General features: G+C 34.6%; 1 long non-coding RNA gene across 1 annotated transcript in view; it reads left to right on the top strand.

The window, feature by feature from the left end:
* LOC140525963 (uncharacterized) overlaps positions 1-12,234 on the top strand; it is a 35,581-nt gene extending 23,347 nt beyond the window's left edge. The window contains exon 3 of the long non-coding RNA XR_011974171.1: positions 11,749-12,234. This is a non-coding gene — a long non-coding RNA (uncharacterized lncRNA). The remainder of the gene's footprint in view (positions 1-11,748) is intronic.
* Positions 12,235-12,457: the final 223 nt, after the last annotated feature.

Raw genomic sequence — 12,457 nt, 5'->3', positions numbered from 1 at the left:
TTTTAAAAAAGAAAGAAAACAGAGTTACCAGTCTCAAAAATGGAAAGGGTGAATTCGTCACCAATGAAGATGAAATTAAAACAATTATTAGACATTATTTTCCCCAATTATACACCAATAAATCTGACAATGTAAGTGAAGTGGATGAATATTTTAAAAAAAAATACAAACTGCCTGCATTAACAGAACAGGAAATAGAATTGATAAATAATATTATCTTAGAAAAAGAAATTAAACAAGACATAAATGAGCCCCATAAAAAAACAAAAAACAGGACCCAGATGGGTTTACAAGTGAACTCTATCAAAGATTTAAGGAAAATTAATCATGAAAATGTTCCCTTAAACAAAATCACAGACAAACTCTATGTCTAGATAGATGATAGAGATATAGATGATAGATAATAGATTAGGTAGATGATAGGTTAAATAGATGATATGATATATGATAGAGATACTATTAAAGGCAGCTAATAGAGGGTGCAGTGTTAGAACTTAAATGCCGCCTCTGACATTTACTAAATATTTGATGAAGGGTGAGTTACTAAACCTTTTTTATACAAAAATATTTATAGCAGTTCTTTTTGTGATGGCAAAGAACTGGAAATTGAAAGGGTTCTCATCAGTTTTCATAGCGTTGTTAATCATTTGCAATTCTTTTGAGGATTATTCATTTTCTTTGATTACATATCTATTGGAGAATCAAGTTTGTATTTTGCTACTTATCAATATTTCTTAAATATCAAACCCTTATCAAAGATATTTGATACAAATATTTTATCACTTTACTTCTTTTCTCATCCTAGATGCATTGATATCATTTTTACAAAAACTTACCACTTTCATCTCTTATTTGGTTAAAAAATTAAGCACTTATCCATAACTTTGGAAAATATTTGATCTGCTTCTCTTCTAATTTTATTATACTATAATCTTTAAAATTCAGACCATGTGTCTATTTTGAAATTATTAGGGAATATGGTGTAGGATGTTGGCATAAGCCTAATTTCTGCCAGAATGCTTTTTTTTAGTTTTCTCAACAAGTAGATTGACTTTTAAATGCAACTCTGTGATATGGTCAATCATTATTTATTATATCTCCTTGTTTCCTTAATGATGCATTCTAGAAACTAATTTATACTTCATAAAGAGATAGCATCTTTGACAAAGTTTTGTACCATCAGATGTTTTGTGTACGGTAGTTCATTATAAAATCTGATCCACAAAGCATTACCGTTATGGGTTATTGAAGGGCATGTAAAAAAGAGTTTAATTATGCAAAGTCTTTCTTTGCAATAACCTTTGCCAATGAGACTTCATCTGGACATTCATCCTGTTTATCCATTATTCATTCAAAACTTTTATTGTCAGGAGTTTTTATAATCTTTTAGTAACGAAATTGGTAGTGGAACTTTCTCTTCTTAATGTTGATTTACCAGTTATGAAACAGACACACACATGCATATCTGTCTCCATATATCCATGTGTAGACATATGTGGATATGTCATACATACCTTGTATATTCATTCAAAAAACTCCAGTAGCTCTCTATTATTTCCAGGATCAAATATAAAATCTTGTTTGGCTTTTAAAATCCTACATAACCTGGTCTATTTCTTCCTTCCCAGTCTTCTCATACCTTAGTTCTTTCCATTTCCTCTTCAGTCCAATGACACTGGCCTCCTCACTGTTCCTCAAACTTGACATTCCATGTCTGAACTCTGGGCATTCATTTCCAGATCCTGGGCATTTTCCCTCCATTCCTGGTACTCTCTCTTCCCTCATCTCTACTTTCTGATTTCCTTCATGCATCACCTAAAGTCCCATTTTCTCTAAGAAGCCTTTCCCAGTTCTTAATTATAAGGCCTTCCCTCTGAGATTATCTCAAAATTTATATAGGATCTTTTTGTACTTAGCTTTGTTATGCCATCTGCATTAGACTGTGAGCTTTTTGAGAGTAGGGACTGACATTTTGTTAATTTTTTTTACTGTCTGGTTTTGGTTTTTGCCTTACTTTGTATCCCCAGTGCTTAGCACAGGGTCTGACACGTAATAGATGCTTAATAATGATTTGTTAAGTTGCCTTGACACAAACACACACACACACACACACACACACACACACACACACACATGCACACAAAATATACAGCAATTAAACCACCATTATTCGTACCTTAGTAATGCTTGCTGATCAAATTGTTTGCCAACAAGTCACTTTTTCTTTTCCTAGGAGCACTGCCTTGACAATAACTTTTCTTTGTCACTCTTGAAAACAATTCCTCTTTCTATTGACAGAATAGAAAAGAAGAGAAATATTGTTTCATTGAAACAAGAAGGATATTTTAGTCTGATTTATAGTTTGGGGCAAAAAGTTATCATATTTCTATTTGTAGTCTTTTTTATAAATAAAACAATGATATCTCTCCTTCCTTTCACCTCCTCCTCAAAATATCTACCCTTACTTCTGGACTCCATACATCAACTTCACCAAAGGTGACTCTATTTTGAAAATTGAAGGAATACATTCTATGCTAGGTCAAATAGTTACGTGGATCAAAATAACAGTTTATTCGTCAGAGTGAGGCATAGGTCAAGGATTATGATTTTATTGGAAGAAGGAATGCCGGCTGTAGACACTATGCTAATCATTTGTAGTTTATAATCTTGAGTGTTGCCCCAGATAATCAGAAGTAAAGTAGTTCACTAGTATGAGTCTGACACTGGACTTAGATCCATGTCTTCTGTACCTCCGATGTAGCACTATTATGCTTCTCGATAACTGGCAAATCAGAATTAGTATTTTAGGGATATTATTTTAAGGAAAGAAAAAAATATATTAGTTACAAACTGAAAATTCTGAAGACACTTTGAAATTTATCCCCAAATGACCAAAAAAGGAAAAAAACAAGAAGAGAAAGATATGCCATTAATTTTATTTTGCATTCGTTTTTAGCATTTGGTAAACATATCTTAATGACAAATATCTCATTTTTATTCAACATTCAGATCTCTAAATGAAATAAATTACCTATTTACATGCATCACTAGGACCATCTGGTTCCATGGGAGAATTCAACACAGTACCTATTAATTTCAAGCCATGTTTATTCATTATTCTTAATTCATAATTTTCATAAATAATGAAATCATTGGACCTTTAGCAAACAAGGAATCTTTATCATCATTTCTATATGGGTTTTAAAATTCATAATAGTCCAGGCAAATATGTACATAATTAAATGGGTAGTCCAGTTAAATGTTATTGTATCCATCCTCAGTTTTAGGGGAACGAAAATTGTTACAAGAAAGACTACTTTTTTCTCTTTCAATGCCTGCACAAGGTTAAGTTTATGGTTACGGATTCATTTCTATATTGTTCCAAGAACATCTTTAGGCTACTGATTCAGGAATCATCATAACTCCCTCTCCCTGGACCAGACCATCCCCCTCATTCGTTTTATTTTTACTAAAATCATCGCCAATACTATTTACTTCTAAAGCATTACTGACCAAGGTCAGCTCACTAATTCGTGCTATTGGATTAGATCAGCAGCACAGATCATTCCAAACAATAAATAATGAAGAGATGAATATTATTTGACTTTGAAGAGCCAAGAGTCCATCACATCCATATCAACTAGAACTACTTCCCAAGTACAAAGATAATGAGTAAATAAATACATATCATAAATCTGAGCTGTGTAGAACAAAAGCCTGATTATTTTAGTTTTTCCCCTTCTTGTCCGACAAATGGCTTGGTTTTTGTGTAGGGGTTTTGTTTTTTCTGTTGTTTATTGTTGGAGTTTTTTGTTTTTTTTTCCATTCAGTATGATGTGCAAGGAATTGAATTACTGAGATAAGTTACACAGGATACATCTGCTCAGTATAGTGTAATAGAAATTTGGTTCTGGACTCAGAACACCCAGCTTCAAATGTGAATTTTGAAGCTTACCAGCTGGATGACAATAAAGAAATCACTTTCCATTCCTAAGCCTCAACTTCCTCATCTGTAAAATTGAAACAATAATGTCTCACACCAGTTTTGTCAAGAAAATGGCCTATAGATATAATAACTTCTACAAGGTAAGTAGGTTAATTGTTTATCTTTCCTTGGAGGTCTTCTTTAATTATGTTTCATTATGTGCTCAGTCAAAGCTGGAAAACCAAGACTGAATGCCAGTTTGGTAAACGTGTATGGCATACAAAGGGGCATGCACGCAAGCTGTTATTAGGTCAGACATGACATGCATTGAACAGATACAAAGCCCCTCTCAGCCAGGAGAAACAAAGCTTCCAAGGCCATCAGTCTCTGATCTAACATTGTTCTTATATATAAAAAGAATTGTTTAAAAAATCGACCTCAAACATGATTTTATGTCTTTTTTTAACTTTTAACCTAAGCATCCCATCTGTTTTGTGAGTGGTATCTATAAACCAATACTAACTGTTTCTTTCCCATTTTATGAACTCTTAGACTCATTCACATGTCAAAAGAAAAAAATAAAAGAATCAATATCAGACCATAGAAGTATTTTTAATGGATTGGATAGATATTAACAGCTGAAATGTTACTGCATATTTCATCACCGCTACCAAAAAATAGAAAATATTGATTTCAAGTGCTACAGTAAAAACAATAAAATATTCTCTCTCTCTCTCTCTCTCTCTCTCTCTCTCTCTCTCTCTCTCTCTCTCTCTCTCTCTCTCCTCTCTCTCTCTCTCTCTCTTTCTCTCTCTCTCTCTCTCTCTCTCTCTCTCTCTCTCTTTCTGTCTGTCTCTCTCTCTCTACCTCTTTGGGGCTGTTCAGGTGAAGCAGTGTACCTCTACACTGCACCAATTCAAGATTTTCTGAATCCAACTAAAACAGAAATAGACAACGTCAGGGCAGGGCCAAATGCTGATGAGAAGATAAGTAGCTGATTTTGGAAGCAAAGTAACTAACGTAAAGCAGGCATTATCCCTCCCCAGTGCAGGATTGTGTGCATTGTTTAGTGATTGCTTGATTCCCTGCAGCCTGATGAATGGAATATCTGCTTTGTTTTATGAAATTGACTCATGGCCAAAGGCCTTTAATGCACATCTGCTATGAATATGACTTTAACACATTAGTGTTGTTCATATTATTTCTTTTATTCACATTAATAATGACCAAAAATGCAAAGACACTTCAAAGATGCCCCATACTGATTCCAAAAACACTGCGTATGAGGCACTAAAAACTTAAACTGTGTTTGCTTCTACCATGCACTGAACAGCCATTTGAATTAAAAGGGCACCAATTCTGTAGTGAAATGATTGACTTGCCCTGTTTATTATTGGTCATCATGATTTATATCAGACCAGTAAACTAGAGGTCTAGATATTTCCCTAGACTTTTTGTTTAATTATGCCTCATTTATATGCTCAGTCCATACAGGACATGATTAGATGTCTTTTTGTACAATGTATGTGCACAAGAAAACATTTCTTTTGGTCTTCCATATCATTATGTGCCAATCTGAATGTTAACATGACTTCATTTTTTCCTGTCAAGGGATTCAGGGTTAATGTGGCTGTGTAAACATCAGAAGACCTGTGTTTTGGAAAAGCTTAGACATTCATGCTGTGTGCGGAAATTAGAGAATTGTCGTCCAGGGAGACTCCTTTACACATAAACACTCTGAAAATTGCTTCTCATGGTGTGAGGTTCAACTTTTCTATCATATTTCCTGTTTCCTCCATGTGAGAATCAACTTATACATATTACAAAGTTAAACTGGGTACTTGCATAAGACAAAAGTATGAGTTGAACTAAGACATGGAAGAGTGAGGTAGGGTATTAGACCACTGGTTTTTGGGGAATCTAAATATATGTCATGTTAAAGCAGCTCCAAAGACTAACATGATGATACTTGGATAAATAGAGGGGGAAGAGAAAAGATGGAGGACAGAGAATAAAGAGGAGAGAGCAGAAACAGGAAGAATCTGTAATGACATGAACAGTTCTTCAACTTCCAGGTCAGAAAAAAATAAAATGAAACCACATTATAGATCTCATACAGTTCTAAAACCAGAGATCAGTCAGGTTGTTTATTGTTTTGTTTTGCTTTTAATCTTATGTGTCCATCTCAGAGTAAAACAATAATCAGAATATAATGTAAAGAGGATAAAAACTTTGGGCCTAGTGGCAGGAGGGAATGCAAAGATAACCAGTTCTTCCCTTTCTACTCCATGGTAAGTGTCACCTTTAGTTTTAACGAAGCACCAAAGCAATTCACTTGACCTGGATACCAGTTGTCAGGGGCATGACAGAAGGTGAAAGGAATTGAGTAACTCTAACCCTACAAGGGATGGGGCCTGGGAGACTTCCTATTGGAGAAGAAAAGGAGGAGCAGAATAGGAAGGGGGAGGACTGGATAGCTATATAGAAAAAGAAAATATATTAATACCTTATTATTGATATATAATTAAGCAACATTTTCTGTTTTAGCCAGGTGTGGAAAGGCCTTTTAACAAACATGCTGAAAATATGTTAATTAGACCTAAGGTATACTGACCTGAACCATTCTCATAAATGAATGAGAAACTTTATCCAAGAGAAAGAAGTAGCCAGAGCAAAGGAAAAAAAGCCACAGTTCATGATAAAAGCAGCTCATTAGAGTAGGAGTATTAATGGAGTCAGGAAGTTAAGAGAAAGGGCAAATGAACGCTCATTGGATGTTAACTAGAGAAGCTGATGTGAGTGGAAGTGACAAGGGTGAGCTGCAGTAGTATATCAAGGGAACTGTGAAATGCAGAGTCAGGAAACTGTAAAGCACAATAGATCACTGGGACACGGAACCATGAGAGATATTCCAGTCACAACTCAACCACCTTGGAAGATGAGAAACTCAGGTACCATCATAGAAATCTGTGGGAAAAATAGTCTTTTGTGTTTGGAGTCAGGACTAGAATCTATTCCATCTCTTGCCTTCCCATCTCGTGTTCTTCCCATGAGACCATTCTGCCTTTTGTTTCCCTAATTTCATTATTGGAGACTTGAACCAATTCTAAGTACTTCCACTTTACAATGGATCTAATTGCTCCTCAGTGTGTGTTTTCCTTCCTAGGATGAACACAGTAAATCATCCACCCATTGTCTTATCTGATTCTTATTCACATTTATCCATAAATCAGCCATAGGCGATCCACTGGCATACATAGATTCAAGCCATAAATAAGACTTAGCAAAGAGTGAAAAAATATGTCTGAGAACATCGGTTTGACTCCAAAGACTCAGGAAATACACAAAGATCATGGGCAACTTTTAAAAAAAATACTAAAATTTAATTCTATTCGGTAAAGCAAATATTTAGTTCATGCTTATTATGAAAGATGAGAAAAGATTTGGTTCTTGCCCTCAAGAAGTTCATAATCAAATTAGCTAAATACTAACAAGTGGTACAAGTAACAATAATAAGAAGAGAATATAATAAATGTATAGCAGAAGTATAGAGTGTTGACAAGAGTTTGTAGGGAAAGAATCGCTTTCTGGTTAGAGGGAAATCAGGGAAAGCTTCATGGAGAAAACACTAATAAAGATACAGATTTGGGAGCATATGACATGTGTTTGGGGTGCCTAAACCTTATCATTCCAACATTTTTATCAGAGGCTATGTTTTTATGAAATAAAGCATCAGTTTAGTAATGAAATAGTCTAGTATATTTAGTATCATGAGTTTACAAGTTGTTTATTGGGAGTAGATTGTATAGTGGGAAAGAGCACTAAATTGGGCATCTAGTTTTTCTTGACTTTGCTTAGAAAATCTTATATTCTTTCTGAAACTCTATTTCAGGAGTATGGAGTGAGTTTGTATGGTACTCATCTCCCTTCTATATTAATATGAGAAAGAGAAGTTCATTATACTGCATAGGGGGCAGAGAATTTTTATTGCCAATGTTGAAGAAAGTTTGTCTTCTCTTGATCTTAGTGAGATAGCTGGAAGAAAATGGTTTCTTTTTTTCTCCATCAAGGCTAAGTAGGGCCACTTTTGTCCTTTTCTCATTAAGATAACAGGAGAAGAATTTGTTTGTGGTTTTATTCACTTACAAAATGGAGATAGTACAATTGAGAGGGATGAGTAGCATTTGAGGTTAGCCAAACAGGTCTACATGAAAATGACCACACTGGAAGCCCTTCAAAGATAGGTGGGTTGCAGACAATGTGAAGGAAATTATTGCAAGAAGGTATTATTCTTCAGAAGGAAAACAGTATCTCAAAGGAGAAAATAAATGTAAAATTTTTTGAAAACTCTAAAGTACTCTATAAGTATTGGTTATTGTTGTTGTTGGGGAAAAGATACAAGAATGGGAAGATCCTAAATATAGACTTGACCCTTTACTTAAGTCTTTACCTAAAGGAGTCATCCAAGAGTATATTCTAGCTAGAGAGAGAGATTGAATCTATGCCTTCATTTTCATGAGTGTGGAGTAATTTGAGGTCCAAATGACTCTACATGGAAAATGAAAAGACATTGTACTTATTCAGGAATATGATAGATACTGATGACATTATTTTACCCTTAATTTCTGTTCCAAATAAATACCTTCTGTTTCAATAGAATTCTTTGCCTAGATCTATTAGCATGATAAGTAATTGAAAACATAGGCATAATTTAACTTCAGAAGTTCCTAATTTGGGGAATGAGTAGAAATAAAGTGAGTCATATAGGTCAGCTGCCACTAAAAGTACTCATAACTTGACCTTGAGTCTGTGTGGTTCAAGTCAGTGCAATCAGACAAAACAAAACATTGGTGGTTGATTAAATTCTCTACAATGAAAATTATATGATTAAAATTTATTTTATCACTTCAGACATTAATTTGACCCATTCAACAACCTGATGATCCTGAATAGACATAGCCACAGATTAATTTCCTGGGGTTAAAAACAGAATATTTTCAAGTGAAAAGTCAACCACTTGATGGATAAAGAGTAGTACCATTTATCCCCAAAGTTATTTAGCTATATGGTGGCAAAAATATGTGTAGATGTATATGATGGCCTTGAAAACTTATCTTCCCAAAACCAAGTAAGTCAAAATTAATGCAATTCAAATATTCCCAGTCTATCCAATGGGGTAGCCTAAGTATGCAGGAAACAATCTACACAATGCTACATGCTATACTAAGAGCTCAGTTGAGAAGGATAGATTGAGTTCCTCTTCCTTTTAATCACTTGTATTTGTCAAGGACCCTCAAATTCTCTTTCTTGCTCTCCTGTAAGAAACCATTTTTGATTGAAAGGTATTATTTGGCAATGCATCTAAATTGTCTATTTCTAATACAAATTCCAGAGTAAGAGCTGCTTGATTATTTTGAAGTTTTGTTGTAAAAGATACAGGTTTGACAGGCTATAATGAGTGAGTGGTTTGGGGCTAAAGAAATTGTGAATTGACTTCTAATAAAGTTACTCTATAGATTTAAGATCATATGTTTTAAAATGGAAAACATCTTGAAGGTCATTCAGGCTTCTCTGATTCTTTTTTATATGTTTTTAAATTAATTTATATGTTTTCAGTTTTCAAAAATCGTTTCCAGAAGTTTTAAATTTTCTCCCACTCCCAAACCTCCTTCCTAGAAATGGCATGCAATCTTGTATGGCTTCTACACATACACTGTGATTAAACACATTTTCACATTAATCATGTTGCATAGAAGAATTAAAATGAATTGGAGAAACCATGATAAAAAACAAAACAAAACAAAACATAACACAGGATAAAACAGTCTGCTTCATTCTGCATTCTGATTCCATAGTTCTTTCTCTGGATGTGGATAGCATTTTGCATCAACAGTCTTTTGGGGATGTTTTAGGCCCTTGAATCATTGCAAAGGGTTAAGACAACCAGAAATAGTCCCCATACACTGCTTCTTACTGTGTATAATGTTCTCCTGGTTCTGCTCATTTCACTGAGCATCAGCTCATATAAGTCTTTCCAGGTTTTTCTGAAGTCCTCCTGTTCATCATTTCTTATAGCACAATATTATTCCATTACATTCATATACCACAACTTGTTCAGTTATTCCCCGGTTGATGAGTATCCCTCTGTTTCCAGTTCTTGGCCACCACAAAAAAGAACTGCTATAAATATTTTTGTACATGTGGGTCCTTTTCCCATTTTTATTATCTCTTTGGGATACATTCCTAGAAGCAATTTTTCTGGGTCAAAAGGAATGCAAATTTTTATATTCCTTTGGCCCTAGTTCCAAATTGCTCTCCAGAATGGTTGGATCAGCACCCAGCTCCACCAACAATGAATTAGTGTTCCAACTCTCCCACATCTTCTCCAACATTTATCACCTTCCTGTTTTGTCCTATTAGTCACTCTGATAAGTGTGATGTGGTACCTCAGAGTTGTATTGATTTGCATCTCTCTAATCAATAGTGATTTGGTTTCTCTGCTTCTTGAATAGATGAGGGAACTGAGACCCATTAAGGTTAAATGGCATGGTCAAGATAACACTGCAAATAAACAACAAAGACAGGAATCATTGACAGTCAATCATTAAATGTTTATTAAGTACCTACTGTATGCCAGATGCTGTTACAAATGCTGGAAGATCCTCTGATTTTAAACACAGTGCTTTTTTTTTTTTACTGCACTCTGCAACCTAAATATATATTTTTTTCAACATCTTGGAAGAAAGAAGTGGACACAAATCAAGAGCAGTTTTAATTGTTAGTTTTTAAGATGCACATTAAAAATGGAGGAAGCCATGGTAACACTAACTTTCACTTTTTCTTGGTATAGGATTGGTCTGTTTATCTTCCTTTGGTTTACTTAAGCTACTGTATTTGCTAACTGATGGGCTTATGGTTGGAAGTGATTGACATCTGTGGCAATGCAAATGCAGATTTAGGGGCATACCAAAATGTTCCACACCAACAAAAACCTAGGACACTATTCCCTTAAAGAATGTCTTTAAGGTATATAAAAGTACACCCACAATACCACAATTTGTTTTTTGAAAATATTTGCATTGCTTCCATTGTCTCCAAGGAAATACTGACTGTAATGGTACCATGTAGACATAGTTTAGGGAGTCACCCTAGTAGAGCTGTAGATATTTTTCTAATCATGGACAGGCTCTAGCAGCAATTTGGAAATCAATTTTTTTTTATTTTTATTCCTGACTCAGTTATTTTATCTTACAACAATCACTTCAAATCTCTACATCTCAGTTAATCAGGGCACTGAAAACTTCAAATGGCCACTCTAACCCACATCAATAACTCAACGATTAGAGCTTCTCTAAGACATTGACTCCCTTCGTGCTAGATAAAAAGAAAATGTTAAGACTGAAAAACAAATCATATTTGTCAGAGAAAAAAGGGCAACCTGCTGGAACAAACGATTGATAAACTGCAGGTGATTATTTGAGACAAGTTTCATTTCAAAAATACTATCAATCAACTGAGTTGTGAATGTGATACAGTCCTATGCTGCCAAATGTAGTCGTTTGTCTGCTTTTCTTTTCCCATTCTGGCGATAGTTCAGCAGGAATCCTTTTTAGCTACTAGAGAATAAGTTAAAATCTATCGACAAAAAAGCAAATTAGTAGATTGTGCCTTTGATAATACTTTTGTTCTTGAACTAACGGTTTCTTTATTTAACCATTGGCTGCTACCTTCATTAGAACATTAAAGACACCATTTATAAAATATCAACCAGCCTTTGGGAGCAAAACATTAACAGAGATGCAATTTATTTATTTTTTTGCCAGATTCAAGATGTGCTGAAAATACATGCAGAATATAATCCCAACTTCTGCCTCCGAAGAATTCCAATTACAGGTGGCCTACAAGCAATAGTGGGTATAACTAGGTTGTAGCAAACTTTCAGTGATGACTTATAAGTAAGGAAAGGTATGATTGGAAAATGAAGTGGGTCAGTCATGAACTTATTTTTTGATAAAAAGCAAAAATGGTATACTGTTAACCACACAGAGAAATATGACCTAGAATAAAACCTCTGGCACTTTGGATGTTTCATCGAAGGATATATGAGAAAACAGAGATAAGAATTATGTAGAATGAGAAGGGATTAGATAAGTTACCATCTGTACCAAACAAAGGAGTATCACATCAGGGAGGCACTCATTCTATTGGGTCATTGATGTAAGAATCCTAAACGAATAGGCAAGTCAAATTCTTTTTTTTTTTTTTTAATGTAGCAGAGTAAAAAACTAAACAAAATAAAAAGATTTCTAAAGTCCACGTAAGTGAAGAGTGACTGGAGTGGTTTGTCATTTTCTTCTCCAGCATATTTTACAGGTGAGGAAACAGGTAAACAAAGTTGAATGATTCGCCCAGGATAACACAGCTAGTCAATGTCTGAGGTCGGATCTGAACTCAAGAAGATGAGGCTTCCTGGTTCTACAGCCAGTACTTTTTCCACTGTGCCGCCTAGCTGTCCTTTCCAATACATTGTTG

Source organism: Notamacropus eugenii, chromosome 1 (assembly GCF_028372415.1).
Source record: "Notamacropus eugenii isolate mMacEug1 chromosome 1, mMacEug1.pri_v2, whole genome shotgun sequence".
Classification (NCBI taxonomy): Eukaryota; Metazoa; Chordata; class Mammalia; order Diprotodontia; family Macropodidae; genus Notamacropus; species Notamacropus eugenii.
Note: the sequence above shows the minus strand (reverse complement) of the source record. Positions and strands in the feature narration are given on the sequence as shown.